At 32.9% G+C, this 17,467-nt stretch overlaps 1 long non-coding RNA gene across 3 annotated transcripts in view; it reads left to right on the top strand.

Moving 5' to 3' along the window:
- Positions 1–17,467, top strand: part of LOC144580103 (uncharacterized) — a 122,815-nt gene that overhangs the window by 89,547 nt on the left and 15,801 nt on the right. For 2 of the 3 annotated variants that reach the window (XR_013529030.1, XR_013529033.1), the window contains one exon: positions 9,328–11,098. The exons of the other annotated variant lie outside the window; for it this stretch is intronic. This is a non-coding gene — a long non-coding RNA (uncharacterized LOC144580103). Of the gene's footprint in view, positions 1–9,327; positions 11,099–17,467 lie in introns of those variants that run through there. 3 annotated transcript variants of the gene reach the window in all.

Genomic DNA, 17,467 nt, shown 5'->3' with positions numbered 1-17,467 from the left:
CTTTTAACATTTCTTGCAAAGCAGGTCACTGGCAACAAATTCCCTCAATTTTTACACGTTTGAGAAAATATTCTTCTTTACTTTGAAAGATAATTTCACAATGTACAGAATTATAAAGTTTATATTTTCTCAAGACTTTAAATATTTCAATTTACTCTTTCCTTGAATGTTTCTGAGAAGTCAGATGTCATTATTACCTTTGCTCTTCTATTAAGTAAGGCATTTCCCGCCATTTCCCTGGCTTCTTTCAGGATGTTTTTCTATATCTTTGACTTTCTATGGCTCAAAAATAATATGCCTAGATGTTGTTTTGGGGGCATATATTCTTCTTGGACTTCTTTGAGCCTCTTAAAGCTGTGGTTTTGTGTCTCATATTAATTTAAGGAACTTTCTTTTGTTTTGTTTCTGGTATTTTCATTAGATGTGTCATACATATTTGGAGTTGTCCTATAGTTTATGGATATTCTAGTCTAAATTTTTTATTCTTTATTCTCTTCCTTTACAGCTTGGAAAATTTCTATTGATACCTCTTAAGCACAGAGATTTTTTTACTTACCTGTATCCACTCTTTCAATAAGCCCATCAAAGGGATTCTTCATTTTTGTTATAGTGTCTTTGATCCCTGACACTTGGTTGCTCTTGTTGTTCCAGGATATCCATCTCTCTGTTCATGTTACCCATATGTTATTACTGTCTGTAATTAGGAGCTGTCTACTTTATCCATTAAAACCCTTTGCATTTTAATCATAGTTACTTTAAATTCCATGCCTGTTAATTCAAACAGCCTTTCCTGTCTTGTTCTGATGGTTCCTCTGTCTCTGCAAATGGTGTTTTTTGCCTTTCAATATACCTCATAATTTTTTCTTGATGGCCAAATGTGATATACTGAGTACTGAGCTGTTGTACGTTGGTCTTTGGTAATGTGGTGGTAAAGCTTGGGGTGAGAAGAGGTGCTCTATGACTAAGTCTCAGGCTTTTAGTGAGACTTTGCCTTTGGATGGTAAACTTTCCACGTTTCTTTTCTTTTCTTTTTTTTTTTTTTTGAGACGGAGTTTCGCTCTTGTTACCCAGGCTGGAGTGCAATGGCGCAATCTTGGCTCACCGCAACCTCCGCCTCCTGGGTTCAGGCAATTCTCCTGCCTCAGCCTCCTGAGTAGCTGGGATTACAGGCATGCACCACCATGCCCCAGCTAATTTTTTTTTTTTTTGTATTTTTAGTAGAGATGGGGTTTCACCATGTTGACCAGGATGGTCTCGATCTCTTCACCTCGTGATCCACCCGCCTCAGCCTCCCAAAGTTCTGGGATTACAGGCTTGAGCCACCGTGCCCGGCCCCTCCTGGAGTTTTTAACTCTCAGACTTGTTTACTCTGAGCCTGGAGCAATTCATAAATTATACTTCAGGTTTTTCTACTCCAGCACTGATTCCCACAGAGTTTTCTGCTCCCACATCTTGTGCTTCTCTACGTAATCGCCTGTCTGTCTCTCCAGTTTTGGGGATAGCAGTTTGCCTGTGAACTTATTTCTCTTAGGAATTTAAGAATAGTTATGAATTTTTTAGCTTTTTTTCTCATTGGTAGTACAGAAAGGCAACTTCCAAGCTCCTTACATGTGGAACTAGGAATCAGAAGTTGTTCATGTCTTTTTAACACTGACTATACCATTGTTTGAATGCATCAGCTTTTACTCAACCATTCTCCTACATAAGGAGATCTTATTTCCTTCCAAGTTTTGGCAATTATAAACACCGTTTCTATAAACATTCCTGGATGGGCAGGTATTTGTGTGGACTTAAGTTTTCAACTTGTATGGGTAACTGTTGACAAATATGATTGTAGATTGTATGGTAAGAGTATATTTAGTTTAGTATGAAACTGCCACTCTGTCTTCCAAAGAGCCTTTCAACTTGTATGGGTAACTGTTGACAAATATGATTGTAGATTGTATGGTAAGAGTATATTTAGTTTAGTATGAAACTGCCACTCTGTCTTCCAAAGAGCCTACTTTATCAGTGTTCTTGATTTTGGCCAATCTAATATGTGAATAGTGGTATCTTGTTGTTTAAAAGTTAATTAAAATTTAAACAAGCTTTAACATAATAATTATTATTATTTATCAACTATTTTAATTTTAAAATATTCAGTTATTTTATAAACAATTATCATTTTAAATCAGATAAATACCTCATTTCAACATTTCATGCAGCTGAGAATAACTTAACCATACATTGTACTTTGATTTTTATTTCAGTCCGTACCCTTCTTTTCACTTATCGTGGAATAAGAGGATGTAAAATATGAAGTTTGATTTCTAATATTGTGAGTTTTCAGATATATTTACTTCTTATTGTCAATTGATGATGTCTTTCCGAAAGTTGTAGGTATGTTAACGTATGAGCAAGATTTTTTACCAAACGTAACATTTAAAAATCTTGTATACTGACCAGACTTCAATTACCTTAATAGGTCATTTTATGCTTACCAGCATTATATATGTCACTTATAGATTAAGATTAGACTAGCAACAATGTCATTATATACAGAAACCCACGACTTTGCTAAGTTGTTTTCCAATCATTTATTACAACTGAATTTTAATTTTTAAAAATATTTAAATTCTTAAACAGAATGTGAATCCCAAATTTGTTGGATTATGAGTCTTTTTGCAAAATATTATGATTTAATAAAACCGAACCTTACAGCTTTAACTTAATGGTATCAAGCCAACATGAAAATACTGCTTTATTTACACAAGCATTCTCAATTTGTAATGGCAAAAGGTAAAATGCGATCAATGACATTAAGAAAACTTATTTTGTTGTATGAGCTTTTATGAGAAAAAGGAGACAAATAATATTATAAATCACATTTTAAAAGCTATTCATCAGAGGAGTAAGACCAATGTTTAAATTTTAATAAGCTATACATATTTGTTTTCATGCTAGAGGCAGAATGTTTGAAAGAATAAAATAAATACATTGAAAGCTTTTCCAGATGTGAAATTTTTGCCTCTACTCTTGAGATAACTCACTTTCATTGAGAAGATTTGCCATACTTCCAGTTTAACGCAAAGCAGCTCTTCAGCATTCATTTGTCAATTTGATTGTATATTCTGGGAAACGTCCTTTTAATATTATATAGTGTTTTTCCTCCAACTCCTTCATAATAGTTCAGGCTCAAACTTTACAAAACATTTTTTGGCATCTACTGTATCCTAAATATTTGGGCAAAATTTTTTGGCATGTATTGTATGTATATATTTTATATACATACAATTGAATAAATAGTATTTCTATTCAAAAATATAGAAATAATATATTTGCATAACTATATAAATATATATTTTATCTCTGTATATAAATATATAGATTATATTATTTATATCTATAAATTATTTTATTTATATCTATAATAATATTTAAATATTAATCTAAAATATATCTATTTAAATATTAATATTTATAGTATTTCCATATTTTTATATATAGCATTTATACATATAAAATATAGAAATTTATATATAAAGTATATACATATAGAAATGCTATATATAAAATACAGAAATACTATGGATGAATAATATTTATTAAATATTAAATATACTTAAGTTTATGGATATTGTATTTATATAAATATACAGATACTATATATATACTATTTTAGATATTTTCTATATATGCTATTCTATATTCTACATAGTATTCCTATAAAAATATATAAATTTTATATATAAAATATAGAAATACTATATAGAACATAGAATATACCATAAAAATTTAGAATACTGTACATAAAGATATTTCTACATTTTAATATAATAATTTATATTAAATAAAATATAATTTATTATCTGGTAACAAACCACTTCCTATCTTCCTCTCCCACATACCCTTCTCAGGCCCTAATAGTCATAATTTTGCTGTGTACATCTTTCACCTTAATTTTTAGCTTCTACATATGAGTGGGAACAAACAATATTTGTCTCTAAGTGGCTGCCGTATTTAATTTAACATAATGTTCTCCAGTTTTTCCACATTGCTGTGAATGACAAGATTTATTCTTTTTTTTTTTTTCATCCCCAAACTCTCTCTCCCCTGTGGTCCATGGAAAAATGGTCTTCCATGAAACTGGTCCCTGGTGCCAAAAAGGTTGGAGGCTGCTGGTCTAGGAAAGCAAAAGTCTCCATGACACAAAAATGTTCTTTAATGACTACATGAGCAATCAAACTCCACTGAAGCCTCCTTCTCTGCCACCTACGATTCAGTGGCTTCACCTTGCCAATTATTGGGCGTCAACATCTACCATCATGCTACGAACACAAAACAAAGTGGCAGCGCTGTGATTTTTTTTTTTTTAATGGATTGGAGGTTTCAGTGGGACGGGAGAATCACAAGGAATCAGGTGTTCAGAGGACTGTATTGAATAGAGGTGAGGAACTAGGATGTTAAAAAGTAAAAAAAGGAGAGAAGGAGAGGAAGAAAGAGGAAGAAAAAGAGGGAGAGAGAACAGGAATATTGCTTCATTCTAAAAATGGGTATTAATAATGGCCATTCAATATTTTGTGTATTTAAAATGGAGAACTCTATAAATATTTATTGAGTTTACTTGTTCCGGATCTGACTTGAAGTCCTGGATATCCTTATTAATTTTCTGTCTCGTTGAGTCTAAATCTCGTTATGGGTCTTATGTATCTGGGTATTAAGATCTCTTATTGTCCTTTTTACCACTGTATCTTTGTTGCTTTGAAATCTATTTTATCAAATGTGAGAATTGCAACTCCTGCTTTTTGTTTATTTATTTATTTTTGCTCTCCATTTGGTTGGTAAATTTTTTTCCAACTCTTTGTTTTGAGTCTTTGTGTATCTTTGGATATACCATTAGGTTTTGGCTGTATCTTTTGATTGGGGGATTTAGTCTATTTAAATTTAGGGTTATTGCCATTTGATGTTAACTGGCTATTTTATCCATTCATTGATGTAAATTCTTCTTTATGTTGATGCTCTTTACTTTTTGGTATAATTTTAGAAAGGCTCATACTGGTTGTTCCTTTCTATGTATAATGCTTCTTTCAGAAGTTCTTGTAAAGCAGGCCTGGTGGTAATAAAATCTCTGAGTACTTGCTTGTTCATAAAAGATTTTATTTTTCCTTCAATTGTGAAGCTTAGTTTTGCTGGATATGAGATTCTGGGCTGAAAGTTCTGTGCTTTAAGTATGTTGAATATTGGCCCCCACTCTCTTCTGGCTTGTAGGGTTTCCGCTGAGAGATCTGCTGTAAGTCTAATAGGCTTCCCTTTATGGGTAACCTGGCCTTTCTCTCTGGCTGCCCTTAGTATTTTCTCATTTGTTTTGATCCTGGTGAATCTAACGATTATGTGCCCTGGGTTGCTCTTCTTGAGGAATATCTTTGTGGTGTTCTCTGTATTACCTGGCGTTGAATAGTGTCCTGCTTTGCTAGATTGGGAAAATTTTCCTGGATAATATCCTGAAAAGTATTTTCCAGCTTGGATTCATTCTCTCCATCACATTCAGGTACACCAATCAAACGTAGATTGGGTCTTTTCACATAGTTCCATATTTCTTGGAGACTTTGCTCATTCCTTTTCATCCTTTTTTCTCTAAAAAGAAAAAAGATTTATTCTTTTTATAGCAGAATAGTAACTCCATTGTATACATTTCTTCATTCATCTGTTGATGAACATTTAGGTTGATCCCATATTTTGACTATGGTGAATAGTGCTGCAGTAAACATGAGATGTATGTATCTCTTTGATATACTTATTTCCTTTCCGTTGGATAAATACTCAATAATTGAATGGTGAGATTATATGTTGGTGGTTCTATTTTTAATTTTTTGACAAATCTCCACACTGTTTTTCATGATAGCAGTACTTACTTACATTCACACCGACAGGACATAATTTCCTCTTTCTCTTCATTCTTACCAGCACTTACTTTTTGTCTTTTAGATAATTGCTGTCCTATCTATGAGATGTTATTATCTCAGTGAGGTTTTTGATTTGCATTTCCCTGACAAAATTAGTGATGTTGATCAGTTTTTCATGACATATTTATTTTTAAGTATTTATGGTATAGAAAAATTCTATTTGAAATTTTGTATTATCATGACAGTGTTTAAGGTCAGTAACCAGAAAGATGTTCTTTATATCATATTTTCTCCCTAATCATTTTATAAGCCAAGTGCTTCATATGACTATTTATTTTCAAGATTTGGTTTGGGTATGTAATTATTTATATAGTAAATATATTCCCATATTTATTTGAAAAATTAACTTTTAATAATCCTAAGAAAACTTTAAGATACATTCTACTAATATCACTTCTTTGTTAATGGATTTGTTTTCCTTCTCATTTTCAATGATTAGTGAATCATTCATAAAATAACATAAATTGATCTTAAACTATTTTTTTCTTTGAGGCAAACTCTATTAAATTAGCACAATATATATATGTTTTGAGTATAAATACATAGATTTGTTATAAAGTGAAACAAGTAAATCATCAGTACCTCTGCAGTGATTTTTTTAACTCTATTTATCTGAACCGCCTATTTTTACCTAAAAAAGTATGCTTCCTTAATATTATACTTTGTTTAAGGGCCAAGATTTGTTACTTAAATCATATATCTTTTCTCCTATGTTGTTTGGCTCAGAACTAAGCAAACAGGCACCTTTTAATGTTAGTTGAATTAAATTAAATTGATTGATGCAATATCTACTTTGAAATATTCAAAATGTATTTTAATTTTGAAGTACATTCAATAATAGGTATTCCATATTGTCATAAGAATTTCTAAAAGGACATAAATAAGCCAAAAATAAATATTGCTTAATTTACTCCATATGAATTAATGATCCTTGCTGCTATGAAATTAAGCAAATTTTTTGGACTTTTTATAACTTAAAAACGATTTAAAGCAAAGAAGCTATAATCATGAGAGTTTTAAAATGGACTTTATCTCTAAGGAGATTTGGACTTATTTCTGATAATTTTTTTTTTTTTTTTTCTTTTGAGACGGAGTTTCGCTCTTGTTACCCAGGCTGGAGTGCAATGGCGCGATCTCAGCTCACCACAACCTCCGCCTCCTGGGTTCAGGCAATTCTCCTGCCTTAGCCTCCTGAGTAGCTGGGATTACAGGCATGTGCCACCATGCCCAGCTAATTTTTTGTATTTTTAGTAGAGAGGGGGTTTCACCATGTTGACCAGGATGGTCACAAAATCTCTTGACCTTGTGATCCACCCGCCTCGGCCTCCCAAAGTGCTGGGATTACAGGCATGAGCCACCATGCCGGGCCTATTTCTGATAATTTTTACATCACTGAAGAAGCACTGAAGGCCAAATATTTAAGGCATGATGTTAAAATCAGCTAATTTGCCCCTTTGTGTTTTTAATTTGAACATTTTGTATAAGTTTATTTAATGAGATTCTAATTTTTTAACATTTGATTTATATTGGCTTGATACTATCTTGTTAATCACCTATGTATAGGTTTTCTCATAAAATGCTTCCTTTCATGATGTGCAAACCTTTACTTATGAAAATTATTTTAAAACCTATTAAAATAAATATTCTCTAAAGAACATCTGCATCTTAAAGATGCAGTTTAAATAGTAATTCTTACATATCTCCCTAATCATGTGAAACCTCTTCCTTATTTGACCAACCTCATTATGCTTCCATTTCAGGGATTGTCAGTTATGTAATGCTATACAGCAAAATTCAGATGGGAAACTCTTTGGTGGCAGAAACTGCTTAGTTTTAAACTCACTTGTGTATCAGAACTTTTTGTACATATTAAGTATTAAAAGTATTTATTATATAACCATGCTTAGAAAATAACCTAAACACAATTCTTACAAATTAAATATTGACTTCCTTTTAAAGATTTTATTGTTAATTTTCCAGGTAATAAAACCAAGCAAAAAATGTCAAACACATCAGATAGAGTAGAAATAAGATATATATATATTTTTTTGAGACAAAGTTTTGCTCTTGTCTCCTGAGCTAGAGTGCAGTAGCATAATCTTGGCTCACTGAAACCTCTACCTCCCAGATTCAAGCAATTCTGCTTCATCTTCCCAAATAACTGAGACTACAGACGCCTGCCACCACACCCAGCTAATTTTTGTATTTTCGGTCGAGACAAGGTTTCACCATTGTTGGCCAGGCTGGTCTCAAACTCCTGATCTCATTGATTCACCCACCTTAGCCTCCTAAAATGCTGGGATTACAAGTATGAACCACCATGCCCAGCAATACTATACATTTTTTTTTTTTTTACAAATTTGTGAAAACTATTACTTGTTTTCTTCCAATTTCATATTTTTCTTTGACTTATTTGAACCATTTGAATTCACAATTGTCATAATTTATTATGGTCTATCCGAAATAGATTGATCTTTCCTCTCAAAAGAAATTTTACCACAAGAGGGAAATTCTTTACTTGAAAAATTTTGATTTTTTTTCTCTCAAGAACATTTTCTCTCATGAAAACCAAACTGAATTTTTGATGTTTGCAGTTCTCAGAAAGTAAGAAGTTTCTGCTACCACTAGCAATCTTCTAACAAGTCCAATATTCAGAATGAGTGCCCACATTATGCATTCAAATCACTTATTTGCATACTCAAAGAGATACTTTTATATGAAAATGGATAATTGCAAATCTAAATATCCATTAGCATGTGAAAATATGCCATTTGCAAATGCAGCTTAAATGGCTGTTTCTGTACATGATGTTAATGTGCAGTTATCTGCTACTTTTTTATGTGTTGCTCTTCACTCTTTGAATCTTCCTTTGTTCTTTGTTCTAACAGAAGTTTTTATTTTTAGAATATAGTATGTGCTCTAGCATTTTTGTTGACCGTATTATTTTTCTATTATATGGACAAGGCTTTTTAATCCCAACAGTGTTATTTTGTGCTACTGCAGAATCAGTGGCTCTATGGGAATCACTGCCCGAATCTTGTTAATCTTTACGTGATCTTCCTTCTTAAAATTCATTTTTTTTGGTCTGTTCATTTCCCCTTGAAGTAAATTTTGTGTATTAACTTAAAAAATATATTCCAAATAGAAAAACATTATTTAATGAATTGAACCTCTGACCTCTGCATTACTGTTTTGGAATACCCTTCCTTCTTCAAATCTTCAAGAAGAGAAATGATAACATAGCCTCCCTGCCAATCCACCTATCCACTCTTCTATGAACCCCCCCAAACAAATAACATTTTTTTATCGTTCTCTAATTAAATACAATATTTTATTCATCTGTTCAAAACCATTATTTTCCACCTGGATTTCTTTTATTTTTCAGAAAATGTATTCTGAGTACCTCCTGTGTCAGATGCTCTTCTGGATGCTTGCAGTAATCTATCAGTGAACAAAACCAAGATTGCTGCTACCTTCTAGTATGTCGGGGAAAGCAGCAAAGGAGAAAGGACTTACAGAGAGCCTATGTAAATTGATTATGAGTAACATATGTGCAAGGAACAATAAACTGCGAAGGCCACAGGAAGCCTCTGGGGAGGATGGCCTCTCCATGCCTCATGTTCCGGTGCAGGGTGACCTTGGCTCTGTCACCATACACATTGTGCTCAAGGACATAAAACCCCTTCATAGCACTATGATGTTGCCAGACTTGCAGACTCCTTGTAAGGCCTGAGTTACACCAGCTGCACACAGATATCTGGCTAAAGATAGCCACATGTTCCTGTTTTGTGAAGCTCCCAAACTGCCACTGTTAGCAATCCTTAGGATGACACACCAGTTCCTGCTCACTGATTCACTTCCGGCTCACTGATTCATCCACCATCACTCCACCCCTACCCTATAGATCAAAGTAACTATAACCAATAAATAGTGTGGATGATCAGAGCTCGGGGCCTTCACTGCCTCCTCTGGAGTAATGAGTGATGGCCCCCTGGTCCCACTGTCTCTCTTACTCTTTTTCTCATTCCTTTGTTGCCACCAAACACAAGGTACCCATAGGTGATGTAGGACTGGCTCCCTACACTAGTGGAGAAGGAAGACAATAAAGAATAAACATCATACATGAATTAATTTTGTATTATGTTAGAAAACAGTAAATGCTCAGGAAATAAAAAAAAATTGGAGCAGATGGAGTGTTATTAGAATGAGTGTTGGGGGAGAGAAATAGATGAAGTTTTAAAGCAATGGACAGAGAAAGCCAAATTAAGATAAGCAAAGTTGAAGAAAGTTAGGAAAAGGGATTTATAGGAGAAATCATTCCAAGCACAGAGAATAGACATGCAAAAACCAATACTGGAGAGAATGAGCGGCTTGACTGAGAAACAGCAGAAGGCCAGTGTGTTGGTAAAATGTGAGAAGAGGAGTAGGATATGAATTCTGGGGTAAGTTGTTGCTCCCTTTTTATTCATTTATTTTTTGCTTCCCTCAGTCAAACTATCCTACAAACAGTTACATCATTATACTCACTATGCCTAACTCTTCTTCCTCTCATTTTCACTTAAAATTATTTCACTCAGGCCTTCTCTGTGACTGTGTGAAAGAAACTACTCATCAAATTAAGCAATGAGTTCCACATTAATATAGTGAAAGGTCAGTTCTGACCCAGTTCTCATCTAACATAAATTCTCAGCCCTCTTCCTTCTTGAATCTCTTGTATCATTTGGCTGCCTTTCTTCTCACTTTACTGGTCTCTCCTTCACAGTACATTTGCTGTGGTATTGCTTTAAAATGGAATTTTGATTGAAAGCATATTAGTGGATTCAGGGAAAGCATATTAGTGGGTTTAGGAAAAGCATATTAGTGGGTTCAGGGAAAGAGATTGGGAAGAACCTTTCAAGAACCTTTCCAATGGAAAGGTGGAAAAGAACCTGTCAGAGATGATAGAAAGATTTTGTATCTTGGTTGTGGTGATGGTAACATTTCATGTATTTGCGAACAGTCATCAAAACGCCTGCATGAAGTGAAAGCATTTTACTGCATTAAAATACTCCCTTCATAGAGGAAATCATTAAAAAATACTAAAGAATCATAATAAGCCATAGAAAGAGATCTATATTTGTATAGTGCAACTGAATACAAAAAATGTACCACGAAAAGCAGCAAAGAAATTTTTTAAATTGTAATATAATTATTGATTTATAGAATTAAAAATATATAAATAATATAATTTTAATCGTTTTCTATTATTTTAGATGATAAATTTATTGAATGAATTTATAAATTTGGTCATATATGTAATTTATCTCTCTAGACTGTATGAAAACTCATAATAGTTCAAAAATATACAAATAGATGTTCAGCTTATTAGTTCTCAATTAAATAGTGCAAATTAAAATTTCAATTAGATACAGCTAACAGCCAAAATTTCAAGAAAGAAAACTTGCTAATAATACATGTTGGCAAGGATGTGGAGGGTAGGACTTATGCACTGTTGGTAGGTATATAAGTGTTGCATCAGCTTTGTAAAATAATTTGGTGGTGTCCATGCCGCTAAAAGTAGTAAGGGCATCCATTTCTAAGGAGGGTAGCAGCTGGGCAGTCTTCATTTATTTATTTATATTTTACTATTCAGTGATGGTTACATACGTATTTTTTGTTTATGAATGTTCAAGCTGGATACTCATAGTTTATATAGTTCTCTATACATTCTACTTTAGTAAAAAAAAAAGTTTATGGCAGGTACAATTCTGAAAAATATGCTTCTTATCCATATTATCAAAATGCTTTAGAAAAAGTAATGACATACTAATTCTAATAACAATATATAATTGTATTATGTCACTGCATATATTACCATAATTTTAACATTTTTTAGTTACCAATTAAAAAATCAAAAAATGCCCGGGCGCAGTGGCTCAAGCCTGTAATCCCAGCACTTTGGGAGGCTGAGACGGTGGATCACGAGGTCAAGAGATAGAGACCATCCTGGTCAACATGGTGAAACCCCATCTCTACTAAAAATACAAAAAATTAGCTGGGCATGTGGCGGGTGCCTGTAATCCCAGCTACTCGGGAGGCTGAGGCAGGAGAATTGCGTGAACCCAGGAGGCAGAGGTTGCGGTGAGCCGAGATTGCGCCATTGCACTCCAGCCTGGGTAACAAGAGCGAAACTCCATCTCAAAAAGAAAAAAAAAAAATCAAAAAATAACATTTTAGATTGCATTTATGATTATTAAAGGAATTAAAAATGATTACATGTGTTGCTTAAATGCAACCTAGTATACTTTGATAAAAATGTAAGTGGAAGTTTTATACATATATTCTTCCCTTTTTTGTGGCAATGAAATATCATTTATTCCATTTGAACTGACCAAATTCTTTATCTAAGATAGTCACAAGTGTTTATTTGTTTTTGATAGAAATAAATAGTCCTTCAATTGCTGTATTTAAGGGCATGCAGATTGTTTCTTTTGCTCAGACAGATACAATTTGTTTTCAATTATTTCCAGCATTTTGCACACAACTGCAAGAAAACGATTAAGATAATGTTTCAAGAGTTGTTTGCTGATGTTTCTCTGACATCTTAAATGTGATTAGATAAGAGAGGCAGTTTTTAAACGTAATGACATGGGTGTATGAGATATCTTAGCTGCCAAAGAGGTCTTTTTTAAACAAATGTTCACAGTCACCTCACTTGCCTTGCTTTTTAAAAAAGTATTAGACATGAAAAGCACAGTTTAAGTTGAAGTGAGAAAAAAATGAAGACTGTGAATTTTGTTTAAAAACAGAGAATTTTCCATTTAAAATAGATATTTTTGTTTTCTTAATCTGTACAGAGATTAGAAACAAAAGCAATGATTTTATTACATACATTATTTTATATAGCATGATCTAAAGCCCATAGATCACAAAACTTTAAAAATGCTTAATTTTGACATGAACATCTTAATTTTCATAGCATACAGTTTTTAAAAGAAAAAATTAGTTTAAAATGGAAATTTAAAAACAAAACAATCCATATTTTTGAGAGACATTTTATTCGGTTAATATAAGAAAGATTCAATGCATTGTTCTTTGAAGGCTATAGTTTTCTTGAGATAGAGAAGAGAAAAACAACCACAGCACTTTTGTTCATGCTATCTCTCACCATTTTCATAAGAGAATAATTTTATCAATTTGATATGTAATATAATTGCATGAATTTTGAAGATGTTTACCGAAATCTTTTTTATAGCTACTCATAGTCTCATGCTTGTACTCAGAGCAACTATATAAATAGTAAACTGTGTTTATTTCCTTTCATTGTTCAATTCTGACTATTAAAGTTAAATAAATATTGGGAACTACTGCTACTACCAGGGACACAGGTGTGTAATTAATGTTTGCTTTATGGCTAATATCCCAGATATCCTCTGCCATACTGAAATACTAATGTAAATTTATATGCCACAGATCAGAGACAGATCGACAATTTTATAATCCCATCTGTGCATGTCACTGGATACGTAATCTTAAAAACATAATTACGCTCTATATACATTCTTGTCCCACCTGTAAGGTAGACAAACTGTACCAGTCTCAGAGAGTTGTGATGAGGATAGAATTAAATACTATAAAGTATTAGCGCCCTTCCTGGTAAGACTTAGCTAAGAGTCCTAGTTAATTATATTATTATTATTTGAGATGGAGTTTTTCACTTGTTACCCTGGCTGGAGTGCAGTGGCTTGATCTTGGCTCACTGCAACCTCTGCCTCCTGGTTTCAATCCATTCTCCTGCCTCAGCCTCCCGAGTAGCTGGGATTACAGCTGGGTACCATTACGGCTGGCTAATTTTTGTACTTTTAGTAAAGAGGTTTCACCATGTTGACCAGGCTGGTCTTGAGCCAGCTTCAGATCTTGAGGTGATCCACCCATCCAAGCCTCCCAAAGTGCTGGAATTACAGACGTGGGCCACTGGACTGGCCCAATTATCATATTATTAATATATGATATTGATTGGAAATTATTTAAATTATATGCATATGTTTATTTTATATCTTTCATCTATGCACCTAAATAAGCATCACTTGTCATATAGGTATGTAAATATAAATTTATATCAGCATCTTCTATCAATAAGATATCTTGCCATCAAGGCCTTTTCTCTTAATTCAGAATCTCTTTATACAACAGTGGAAAGGATAACTTATTTTGCAAAGAATATCTATAAAAAGGATATATTTTTACCAGAAATATTTGTTTGTTAAATATCATAGAAGGACTGATTGCACTCGTAATGAAGAAATAATTGTGATATAGTTGCCAAAAAGTTGCAGGCCTGCTTGGTTATTTTAGATGGTCTTATTTTTTGTTCCTCCGTGTGCATCTGACTGTCCTAGTTAATATTTATCTTTCACTTGGCTCTTAGCAACTGTTGATCCTGCTGGAAATGAGTCAAGGCTCTAGGTGACAAGTCTCTTTATAGATTTTGTTGTTCACCCACCATTTTTTTAAAACCAAGGTTCTCTAAGGAAATATTAATATCCATGGGAAATAAAAATATTTTTGTTATCTTCAGATGAACTCATTAAAATATGAACAATTTAAGAATTCAACTATGAACTGAACTTACTAATTTGGAAATATCCTTTAAAGTTCCCAAGTTGGTAAGGATTTAATTGGTCTACTTTAAATTAGTGCATTTGTTTTGTAATAATTATTTCGTGTTTTGCTCTAAATATTCCACAATTCAAACTTTTTATGATATGTTTTCACTCAGTTTACTTTTGTAAATAAATCCATAAAAGGTATTTTTACTTCTGGGCTTCATAAGAAAGGTTTAGAATATTGTGTTAAGGGTAGGATACTGCAAATTCTCCTAAATAATCAAATAGATTCGAAGTATTTTCTGTTCTAAACCTGACTTTACTTTGTGATAAATATATGTTTATTAATATTTCAAAGGAAGAAAAAATGTAAAACAAAAAAAGTATAATCCTTTAAAAGACCATATACCAAATACAATCAGTAATACGACCAAACCAGTGGCCATGTTTGAATGTACATATTACTTTCAGGACTATTAAAAGTTACTTATTTTGCAGTGCGAATATAAAGTTTTCATTTTTTTGTTTATATATGAGCTTTTATACAATATGCTTGATTTTTGTTATTAGCCTCTTTAATAAATATGTGAAATAATATTATTCAACAGTGAACAGTGAATCTACTTTTATGCTCAACAGCAACCAAAATGACCAGATTAGTAAATCCAGATATAATAAACGTCACTAAAAGTATTAAAAATGATTGCAACTTACATACCCAAAATGTTTGTTTGTTGTCTAATCCTTTAAAAGACCATATACATTCAAACACGGTCACTGGTTTGGTTATATTACAGATTGTATTTGTTATATTTTCTTTTCTAAATAATTTTTCTTTCCTTGATGTATCAATAAACATATGTTTATAACAAAGTGACTTCACGTATAGGACAGAAAATACTTTGAATCTATTTGATTATTTAAGATAATTTAAAGTATCCTACCCTTAACACAATGTTCTAAATCTTTTTATGAAGCCCCAAAGTGAAAATATATTTTATAGATATGTCCTTTAAAAGAGTCATCAAGAGCAGTAGCTTTCAAACTTTCTTTGTGGTTTTTTAATTCAAAACACAAAATAAAAGACATATTATTATAACTATACACACAACTAAACACAAAACTTATCAAGCAATATTCATGTGGACTAAGTTGAGATGACTTTATAAACAATTAGAATGGTTTCTTTTTATGCCTCATAATTTGTCAATGCGAAATCAAAGAAAAGAATGGATGTAGTCGTCTAAAAAGTGAAGCTCATCTATGGGCCTTTTCTTCCCTCCTCTCCAGTCCTTCTTCCTCTGTCCCTTTCTGCCTTCTTCCCTTGCTTCCTTCCTTTCTCTTTCTCCCTCCCTCCCTTTCTTCCTTCCTTCTTTTCTTAGCCTTTCCTTTCCTCCCTGGCACATATTCTTTCTTCTGAAAGAATTTAAGAATTTACTAATACTACAAGGTGTATTTCATATTAAGCATATAGAAAGACTATATTAATACATATGAATAATATGTTATATATATTATGTATTTTATATATTTAGAGAGATTATTTCTGTAAAGAGATTCACAGTAAGAAAGAGACTAGTAAATGAGGCCAGGCATGGTGGCTCACGCCTGTAATCCCAGCACTTCGGAAGGCTGAGGCTGGTGGATCACTAGGTCAAAATATCAAGACCATCCTAGCCAACGTGGTGAAACCCTGTCTCTACTAAAAATACAAAAAATTAGCCAGGCATGGTGGTGCATGCCTGTAGTCTCAGCTACTTGGGAGGCTGAGGGAGGAGAAATGCTTGAAACCAGAAAACGGAGGTTGCAGTGAACCAGGATTGCACCACTGCACTCCAGCTTGGAGATAAAGTGAGACTCCATCTCAAAAAAAAAGAAAAAAGAAAGAAAGAGACTACTAAATGATGTTATCATATAGATCACAAAATAATTAACAGATTCTGGGTTACTGAAGGGGCATAAAATTAGGGAAAACTGGAGAGAAGTTACAAATTATGAGTTGAAAATAATTAGGCAAGTAAAAAGCATAGGTGAAGGAGTTGCTATGAACAGGAGCTGAGGGATAATACATGCATAATTTTGTAATTGTGAAACAGAGAAGGGAAGTACCAAGCAATTAAAGATAAGAGATACAATAAAAAGAATAAAATACCCCATATGAGGACCATTTTAAAGACTTCTAACTTCTGACTTTGTAGGTATAGAACATCATGGAAAATTTTTTTTTAATTATTCTCAAATAAATTCAGATTAACAACTGAAATTGCTAAAAATGTATTAAGGAGGGTTGTTTTATAATTTCAGAATATCGAAAGAACATTTTAATATTTTAGAGTGTTCATAATTGGTGTTTTCCAATATAGATTGATATACAAAATAGGTAAGATGAGTAAATGGACACATTTAGAAATATACTTTCAAAATTAAGAACATACACACACACACACACACACACACACATCTTTGTAAGCCTATTTTGAAAGAGTAATATACTGGTTGCTAAAAATAATTTTTTGTTAGATATACAGCCTACATACAGGAAAGTGCACAGACAGATTATTAGTGTGTTGATTAATGAATGTCTCAAGGAAATGCACACTCAAATACCTATCACAGATAAAACTTATGAGACACTGCCAATACCCCAGAAACACCCCTCAGCTCATTTATGTTCGTTACCTGCTGCAATCCCACTGAACACAGTCACTTGAACGTGAGCAAGACTGTACTCCACTGCTCTGCCCACCACCTCCCACCTCCACTGCTACTTTCTTGACAATATTGGGATGTCAGAAGACAATCGCTTGATCTGGTGATCTTTTGTTTCTAGTTCTCCCAGATTAGAATATGCCTAGACAACTCACAGTGTTATTCAAGACCTGGCCGATTTCTTCTCATTTTCACAGTCTCTCTGTCTATGTCACACCCACTTATACACAG

Source organism: Callithrix jacchus, chromosome 18 (genome assembly GCF_049354715.1).
Source record: "Callithrix jacchus isolate 240 chromosome 18, calJac240_pri, whole genome shotgun sequence".
Classification (NCBI taxonomy): Eukaryota; Metazoa; Chordata; class Mammalia; order Primates; family Cebidae; genus Callithrix; species Callithrix jacchus.
The sequence above is the reverse complement of the archived record's forward strand: the minus strand, read 5'-3'. Positions and strand labels throughout refer to the sequence as shown.